Consider the following 10,787-nt stretch of genomic DNA (forward strand, 5'->3'; position numbering starts at 1 on the left):
GACATCTATGGCTTTTTCTTTTAATTTTGCACTCTCTGTCTTTTTCCACTCTATGGCTTTTTCATACAAACCTCACTGTTTGCCTTTTTCCATGAGACTCAAGACATGACAAAATTAAACAGAAAAATACTAAATAGAAAACATTGAAGGAGAAGAAAATCTGTAAGTTTAGGTAGCTATGAGATTTCTGTGCCTTGCACTCTCACACTTTCTCCTTAAATCAAACCGTGACTGTTCACCCCTTTTATAGAGAAGAGAAGCCTTCACAGTTGAAACAAAAACCAAGCTTAACTTCTTTTCCTTCAAAACAGAACCGGTTCGGCCACAGAGAGAGAAGAGGTAACTCATGCAAAATCCAACATGCAAATACCTCTAGTTCTTCTTTGGTCATCACTCTTCAACAATTCGAGCGCTCCATCCTTGGCTTGCTTTCCAAGATGGATTTCTAGCTCTTGATGCTTCTCGATGATGATGGCTTCATATGCTCCAATCCCTGCCTCTTCCATTACTTCGCCACTCTAGCTACTTCCTGTGGTGGTTGAGCAAAATCAAAGACAAGCCATGCCTCCAAGAATCTCTTCCTTGCTGAGAAGAAGGAAAGATGAGAGAGAATGTAAAGTTAAAGTAAAAGCAATTAGTTGAAATAAAACAAATTAATGTGATTGCTTTTACTTCCCTTGCTTGAGTGGCGTGCTGCATTAATCAAATCAATCATGTCACTCATACTCTCTCACTTATATTTCCAATGCTTAGCAAATTAAAATTTGAAATCCATCCCAAAGTGAGAAATGGAATCCGTTGTAAACATAGAGCCAATTTGCTTTCTTTCGTTATGATTCGTACCAAGCATTGGATCTTTAGCAACAATTTTAATTTGGGCTTGTAGCAATGATAAAGTAAACTGGCCCAAATGATGAAATATTTCAGCCATCATTCATATGCCATAAATTGAGATCCGTTGGAATGCTTGAGGCAAATGATAACATTTGCTTTCCTGATGGATTTTTGAATCAAGCAATGGATCACTTAGCATAGATCATAATTGGGTTTGGAGCAACAAAATTCATTCTGGCCCGAGTGATATATCTCCCATTCAGCCATAAGAAACTAACTTCATATTAATGCTGAATATTTTAACATTGGGCTAGCAACATTTTCTTTTTATTTTCGGCCCAATTAAAATTCTGCATCACAAAATTATTAATTAACATATGTTAGATGAAAAATAAATTAATAATTTTGTAATTAAATATTTTAATAATGTTTGTTCATCATCAAAATTAAATTAGAGTTTTTCAAACTCATTAGAATAAATATGAAGTTATCTGTCTTTTCAAATTCGAGAATAAATGTTAGTCATCTAATCATCACTCTTAGCGTAAAGAGCACACCAAATACTACCAAAGAAACAAAGGAATAAATATTCCAGAATAGAAATATAAATAATGTTAAGATTGATCCCTTGGTCATGAATGTTAGTTTTTTTTTTGGAGTTTATCCTCTCCTCATATTTGGTACCTAATTAAATTTAGAGTAACAAATAGTAATTTTGACTTTAAAAACGGTTATAATGTTAATAGAGGATGATCTCAAATCTTGATTTTTATATTGTTTGAATTTATTTTCATAAATATAAAACTAAATAGTAATGCAAAATATTAAAAATAAATTAATAATGGTTGGTCTTTTATTTTGTACATTTAGATTAAATAAGACTCAATCGAAGATAAAAGTAATATAACAATAATGGTGGTGTTGTTCTTCTGCGCAAAGAACGAAAATAAAGCAAATAAACTAATAGAATAAAAAATTTGAAATCATCATAATATTTTATTGTGTGCAATTATTTGGTGACATTATAAATCAAATGGAAGAAATTTATAGTTTTACATAAAGTCAAAGTCAAAAAAAAAATGAATGATAATTTTATAATGATAAAAATCTTGTAAAATAGAGCACAAGAACTATAATTTTTGAAAATATATAATAAATTGTCATTTTAGTTTGATATCACCTAAATAGATGAAAATTTGTTGATCATAGTTTGAGCATATAATTTTGTTAAATTTTTGAAAAAGAGCATTGTTCACTTTGGTTTCAAGAGAGTTTGGATGATAAATTTATGTGACAACAATATAGAGAAAAATAGAGATATAGAACTATGCATGTGTAGCGTATATATGTATTTGATTCTGAAAAATATTAAAAATTCTATAAGCTTTCAATATGAAAGTGATGTGAAAAAGATAAAAATAGCAATTTGTCTTGACATTAATCAAGTTATATATCACATTATTGAATTAAATATGATATTAAAAATTGATATAATAAATCTATAAAAAATTACAGTATATTATGTAAAACTAAAAAAGTTTAAAGTAAAAAAATATACTTTAAAATTGATCATTGTAGAAAAGAAATAATTGTAAAAAATATATCTTAAAGTGAATAATGATATAATTTAATGATAAGAGTTATTTGACCAAGACAATTGTGTAGAAGATACTTTTTCACTTGAGAATAATTTTTCATAGCATGGATATAGCATTTGATTATATCCGTTGACGGAATCGATTGTATGATTCGAAAATATAATGATCAATTGTCTTGAAAATTTTTTCAACCTAAATAATTTATTGATGAATTTATCGCTTAAAGCAATTAGTTATTGAATATTTATAATTTATAATGAAGGTCATATGATATAAATAAGATAAATTGAAAAAATAAATATGTATAAAATCACAATATATATTGAATAATATATATTATAAAAGTAAAAAGAGTTTAAAGTAGAAAAATATACCTTGAAAGTTAATAATTGTAGAGAAGAAGACGACATATGAATGTCATATATACCAAATGTGAATTACTTAATTTTATTTGTTAATATTATAACTTTGTTTCATAGAATATGCATTAACTTGTTAATAAAGTAACAAAATAATTAGTCACTTAATAATATAATAAATTTTGCTTAGCTATGAGGTATACTCCTTTTACAAAAATAGTAAATTTGTATGTTTGTAACTATTTTTTACTAAACTTTCTACATTAAACAGATAGTAACACAAAATTTAATAGCATAAAGTGAATAGTATAACAGTTATATACAACTGACTAATTGATATATAATTGATTTTTTATAGAATCCAATTTTATAGATATGCAAACCTTGATTTTAGAATATAGAGAGCAAATTTAATGAAACTTGAATAATAATAATTATTCAAGAATATTTTGAGTATAAAGAAGTCTTTGCGCAATTAGAGTATAGAAAGCAAAACATGTTCAACAAGTGTGACACATGGATAAGAATAGCTAATGCAAAGAATGAATCATAGTACACTACGTTTGGATTTAAAATGACAATGATATATAGGGAGAGGTTTTATTAACACTTCTCATGACAATAGATAAGGAAAATATAAAAGATGAGGCTACTATGTAGTAGATGATCCCAAGAGCTGAAAACAAAATTATAAGCGACTATATAGCAGGTTTTGTATTCTTGACCAAAGCGGAAATAATGAAAAGATAGAACATGGCAAGTAATTAAAGAACATGAAATTAAAGAAATTTTGTAGGTAACATATATTAGTTTATTTAAATTTTTAGGAGTTTGAAGTGCATATTTTTAGGCTTCGAATGATTGATAGAAAATATAACAAATTAAAGATTAGTGTCAATAGTCATTTCATTATTCTAAATGAATTGTTTGTAAAATCCTCAATGAATATTATTTGGCCTTATGAAAGTGATTTTTGAATAGAGATTGAGAAATAAAAAAAAATAGAATACATAAATTGCTAAAATATGTAAACATTATTTGAAAATTAATTCAAGTATTTGAATATAATTCAAATTCTTTGAATCTATTCGGTGGAGCAGGAAATTAGTTTACCAGTCCCACGGTGAGTGTCAATTGTTCTTGTTGAGTTTGGCCAATGTATAGCTTGTCCATCAGTGAATACATGTAAGCTCTCCATCAAGATGAGTTATACGTCGGCAAGGAGAGAACAAGAGGGTAGGTACCTGCAAAATAATATTTCAGTAAGTGTTTAAGAGGTATAAGAATAATTCTATGAATATAGAATGTAAGACATGAAATATAAGTTATCATGTGTTGTGTGTTATCCCTATAATAATTCTATGAATATACAATGTAAGACATGAAATAGAAGTCATTATGTGTTGTCTGTCGAGATATCGAAATTGGTGCCTTTTATAAGCATAGAGTTTATGAATAGAATTGATAGTATAACCGTTGATCATTAAATCAGAATAATGGTCATTAAGATGAAAATAATGGTCATTAAGTCAGTAATGAAGGTGTCCGTTACAAGCAAAGAATGAATGATAATTAAAGACGAGTTATAACTCATAATGCACAATAAATACCGAGTTATAAGGTGGCCGATTAGAACTTATCATGTGATCTTCTTTCAAATATAGAAATTGGTGCCTTTATAGGCATAGAGGTGATGAATAGAGTTAATGTTATGACCGTTGGTCATTAAGTTAGAATAATGGTTATTAAGATCGTTTGTTACAAATTTAGAATGAAGACAAATAAAATCAAGTTATAATTCATAATGCACAATAAATATCGAATTATAAGATGAAGGATTACTATCCTACACTATAAGAATGTTATCTTGAATAAATTTACCTCCTACACTATATGGATTTGGTTCACCTCCTGGGACAGCTCATCATGTTCGAAGAATTTTTTGACCACATCTCTGACTTCTTTCCAAAAAAATTCCTAGTGCTTTTGGTAAAATTGTTCTTCAAACAATTTAGACTAGGAGCCCTTAGACTATTCATGCTAAAAGCCACTTTTTGTATCTCTTCATCTGTGACTTTCTTTAGCAATCTTTCATTTATCTGGTTGGCTGACAGGTATTTTATCCAGACAATCCCTTATATTTCTCTTCTGTTTCTCCTCAGATTTCATGTATTGGGCTTTATGGGTATTAATGGCCCAATACCAGAAAGTATTTTAGACCACATATAACATACTAGTAAAAAAAAACATACTAGTAAAAAATTATACAACAAAAAAAAAACATACTAGTCAAAATTTGCAGTTAGCTAGATGGCTCAACATTTTTCAATATAATTGACCTGATGACCTCTAAAGCTCTTGAAATACATATATCTTTGTCTAGAAAAAAATTATGAGCTACAGCCAACGTACTTCATGTGATCATCTCTCACCACGTTGATTAATCCTCATTCGAGCCAACACATCATCCGTATTTTGGTCTCGATGAACAATTCGAGGATTATCCCCTTCAAAATATATTCCATTTCCCATATTTTTAGGCCTCCCATCTTCTTAATTCATTTGCCTATTTTGATCGCCTTCATTATAATCAACAATTCGAGCAATTCTCTCCACTTGCCTAGCAAGGTATTTGAATTTTGATTCATGATCAACCATTATAGGGTTCCAAATTGTAGTCATCTGTTGGGTTAATAAATTGACCAAATCATGATGACTTTCATCGACATATTGTCGAAAAGCAGCTATTGAATTAGAAGCATTCGATGTGGAACCCAATTGGTAATCCCAGAAAAATTCAGAATACAATGGAGAACCTAGGTTACCACTAAAACTTGATGAATTTCCAAATCTTGGAGGGACATAACCAGGTGGAGTATAACCTGGAGGAAAGCCATATGGAGGCCAACCAGCAGTTACTGGTGGTTGTGTTATAGAAATCCACGGACGTAAATTTCGTCCACTATTTTCAATTAGAGGATTAGTCACTGCTACATTCTCCTCAATTGTGCTATTCTCCACACGCAATGACATTTTCGCCGAAATCGGTGCAAGTACAGTAACGTTATCGCTTACAGATGATTCCAAATTATTGGTATTAGAAACTTCTTCTATCATTCGAATAATCTTGCCGCTTCTAAGTTGCATGCACTAATTCATTTCAAAACACTTTTTGACACACGTAATTTTAAAACTGTCCTGCCGGACGTGCTAATTTGTTTTATCGATTTTCAACAAATCAAAACTGGTTCGATATCTAGTGGTTTGGGAGTGAAACATACTCCTCTTGTGAGTACCAGTTTTTAAAAGTGCATCAAAAGGGTCTTTCGATCATAAAAAACAATAAAAGAAAATCTAAAAGATAAACAAAGTAGATTTGAAAATAAATTGACTGAAATTGAAATAAGTTGCATTAAATTTAAATAAAGCGGTAAACTACCTTCAATGAGGTGGAAGGGTTTTTGAAATAAAAAACAAAGTGCTGAAACGTAAAGGAAAACAGGAAAAGTAAATGTTGCTTGAAAAGTAAATTTGCATGAAAATAAAAGTTACAAAAGATTTAAATGAAAAATAAAGACAGTGTAAGGAACTCTACAAAAAAAAAAGCTCTTAGCAGACTCAAGAATTCACTGCGGATATGAGTGTGCGAGACTGTTTTCTGATAAAAGATTCTAACCCTTGTTTCTTCGATCTTTTACCAATTCATAGAAATCTTCCACCAATCATATTTGAATGTAACTCCCACGTATATTAATTCTTGAATAACTGTCACTACAAGAAAAAAGCGTATTTGTAACAAAAAAATTGTTACAAAACGCCGAAATTTTGAAACAAAATTTTTTTGTAATAAAAAAAGGGGCCGTTGCAGTAAGTCCCGTTACAAAAAGTTTTTGTAACGAAAAATGGAACTGTTACAATTCAATATGATATTTTGTAACAATTTTTTTTAAAACAAAAAACCAAAAACCGTTACAAAAGTGGTAACAAATTTTGATCTTGAAGGTATTTTTTGTGACAATCTATTTTTTTCTATCAACAAATTTTGTTACAAAATGTAACATGATTTTGTAATATTTTTTTCTTTAGTTACAAAAGCAAATTAATTATTTTGTAACAACTTTTTTTTAATACAAATTGCATGCATAATTTACTAAATTATTTTTTAAATTAACTAATATATTAACTATTTTAATAAGCAAGTTTACATCTATATAATATGCAAAAACATACATAAGTCAAACAATATCATTTTAGCTAAAATTATTTTCAAACAAAATAACATTAGTGAGTACATGTTCCCACTCTCTTTGCGCAACGTGGGTAACTACCAACAATCAGCTTTAAATGTTTCTTTCCTTCGATTAGTTTTATCGATTAACTTCTACCTCTTCCTCTCGACAAATCCTTTTTGATAAGGATCACTTTTTTTTTTTGAAAGAGTCCTTATTTTACTTCGACCTTGGTGTCTTCGAAATTATATTTTTTCTAATAAACAAATACATATAATAGTATTCGTTGCATTTTTGTCTAACAAAAATAAAAAGAGAAAGAATATCAGTCCATGACTAAGATCTAGCATTATAACAAGTATAATAACCCGTGCTATGTACGTGATAAAGTTGAAATTACAATTTTAAGTTATTTTTGTAAAATTAATTTCAATTATAATAATTTAATTAATAAAAAAGTAACACATTATATATTGTTTGTTTTTTCTTAATCTAGTGTTAAGTGTATCAACTCTAAAATAGTTATTAATCAGTTTTAGTAATTTACTTTTTCAATAAATCAGACATATATACTCAATGTCACTATAAATAACTTAGTAATAATACTTAGACCCACCAACAAATTTTTATATGTTGTTTTACTGTCAAATAAGGACATATCAAAATCAGCTCAAAATGAACAACCAATTATTAGAGAATTCTAATGCACAAATTTCTCCAATAAACAATAAATAATTTAAACCCACTAAAAAATAACTCAACACTCTCTTTTAATGCCTGCAAAATATATACCTGAAATAATATTATATCAATATTAGTATACAAAATTATATGATTAAAGTAATTTTAAAATAGTTTATAAAGAGAATAAAATAATAAAGATTTTTATGATAATTTTAATATTCTCAAATTATAAATGTAAAATAAGAATGTATTATCCATTAGCACCTAGAATTTGTCAATATTTTTAATTGATAGTAATAAATATTAATAATTGATTAAGAGAATTAGAAATTATCTTTTCATTATAAGCTCTCAAAAAGTTCTCTATATACCACATTTATTGTGTAGTTATTGATGTGTGAGCATCTTTTTTCTATTTTTTATTTTTTTAGCTATGAATTTGTTAAGTTTTTATTGAGATTTTAGTATTTGTAACCTATTTGGATGCTACTTTGAGTCATTTTATTGTTTTGATTATTTCAGGCAAAGTTTGGATCAGTTTGACAGAGTCTATGTAGAAGAAAAGAGAAGAATTTCAACTCTCTTGAGCTGGCGCTAAGCATCCAAGTACTTTGGATTGCGTTCAGTCATTCTGTTAAGCTGGTGCTAAATGCACACCTGGGCGTTTAGCGCCAAGTACCTCGTAACGTGTGTGAGCTCTCTGCCTCATAGGGCGCTAAACGCTGAACCTGGCGTTTAATGCGAGGAAGTCAAAAACAAATTGGAGCTTACTGCCACCTGGGGTGCTAAACGTCGATTCTGACGTTTAGCGCCAAACATGCAGATCAACCTCACTCAAAGGAGCATCTTTAGTTAGATTTGGCTTTTAATTATTATATTTTGGTTATTTTTATTTTTAAAAAAATCTTTTAGATCTAGACTTTATTATTTTATTTTAGTTTCAAATCAAATTAGGTTAGATATAAAAGGAAAAAGATTCAGTCCTTCGGACCCTCTTCTATCCCACGCACCTCATTACAGTTTTTACATACTCTTGGAACTCTAGTTTTCTCTCTGAGTTATGAGCAACTAAACCTCCCTTGTTAAGGTTAGAAGCTCTGTTTATTTTATGGATTAATACCATTGCCACTCTATGTTGATTAATGTATTGATTCCAATTTCAAGGATTCGCTTTCGTTCTTCATCTTAGGGATTAGGGTATATTGGAAGATAACTCTTTTTCTACATGAGTTTCTTAATGTGTACACAGGGATCTTCGAACCCTTCATATGCCTTAAGTGCTGTGGTCAGAATGAAATTATTCGGCATCTGAAAATTGACAATCTTCTCCTAGAAGAGATTGTCTTTTGTCAGCCTTTCTTTAGGTGGAGTGACTTCTTGGGAGCCCAAGTCCAGAGTTCTCGCCCCGTTCGAGGTTGCGCTCTTAGGATCCTCTGCGTTTGACTTTCCATTGTGAGATGCTTCTAGGAGATCAGCCATTCTCCTAACCTCGGCCAAGAGGGTAGTAATCATAGCTATTAGCTCCTCGTTTGTGGGAGGAGGAGTTGCGGATATAACCTCTTCGGCCATGATCCTACAAAGAAATAATTAAAGCGAAATATATGTGGGGTTAGATTTAAATGATTTCGGCCCCATAGTGGGCACCAAATATTCTGTCAAGGATATTCTTCTCCGAAGTATTTGGTCGGCTTGTCTCTTGGAAACTCGGTGTCTTAGCATAGGAGCGAAGCACCTTTGCAAACTTGAACCCGAGCGTGGTACCTGCAAAAAGGACTTTGATGCTCAAGTTAGTGATTGATCTTTTTAACTAAGACGATCGAGTATAAAATCGTTGATAGAGTTGTTTTGTGTTTTGTTACGTTGTTTCGCTTATCGTTGATTCTATTTGATTTATAGTCTTTTGTGTTTGAACTATTCGTCGGTCCGTTAGTTGTGGATGGCTAGGACCGAGTTTCAGGGAGAAATTAGACTGTGGGTCATGGACGACTAGGGCCGAAAATTTTGGAGGGGAGTGGATTACGATGATAAGTTTAATTTAATTTGAATTTCCTTTTATCCAACCGAGGTATAACTCGTTTTTTCGAGATATAAGGGATATGATATAAGTATAATTATGTATTATTTATTAAATACTAGTTAAATATTAATTGTAATATAATTATAATAAATTTATTTAAAAAAAATTATGAAAAATTGATACCTTAATTTAATTAATTGAAAAAAATCTAATTTTAATATATTAAATAAATAGATAGAATAAAATAATGAATTGCTTGCTTGCCTATTTGACTTTAAATCGTGATACATAAAGTACGCCAATCAATTTTAATATCCACACATGTTCTAACCTGAATAACGCCATATATTGAGGAGATTAAAATTCTCATATAATATTATTATGACTGCGCCATGTGTATCTAGAATTTATTATTGGCCAAATTAAAAATATCATGCATGTGTGTCAAAAAATGTATGCGTTCATTTAAATTTCTTTCTTATTATATATAATAATTACTATCCAATTTAGATTGCAAACCAACAAATAAAAAAACTTAGGCTGCGTTGAGTGAAAAATGTATCCGTTCATTCGAAATTTTTTTTCTTATTCTATATAATAATTACTATCCAATTTAGATTGCAAACCAACAAATAAAAAAACTTAGGCTGCGACGATAAATATATAATATAAAAAATAGAGATTGAAAAATTAATATTTTTTATTTTATTTAATAATAAAATAAAATAAATTATAAAAATTTAATTTATTCATATTTTTTATTTAAAAAAGTTTTAAAAAAATATAATTATAAAAAATTATTAAAAATAATAAAAAATAAATTATATTTTTTATTAGTATTTTTGTATTTTTTATTAGAATGGACACAAATTATATTTTAATTCAATATTTTCAAATATAATGTTTCTGTCTATATTTTATTTATTAAATATAATTTTGTGTTTTTGTGTTCTTGTTTCAGTATCTTATTATACCGATAAATAAATACAATCTTAAAAAATAAAAAATATTAAGACATAAGACACAATCTGATATATGTTTATTATTTATTGGTTGAGATACAATT

The sequence above is a fragment of the Arachis duranensis genome, chromosome 10 (genome assembly GCF_000817695.3).
Source record: "Arachis duranensis cultivar V14167 chromosome 10, aradu.V14167.gnm2.J7QH, whole genome shotgun sequence".
NCBI classification, from domain to species: Eukaryota; Viridiplantae; Streptophyta; class Magnoliopsida; order Fabales; family Fabaceae; genus Arachis; species Arachis duranensis.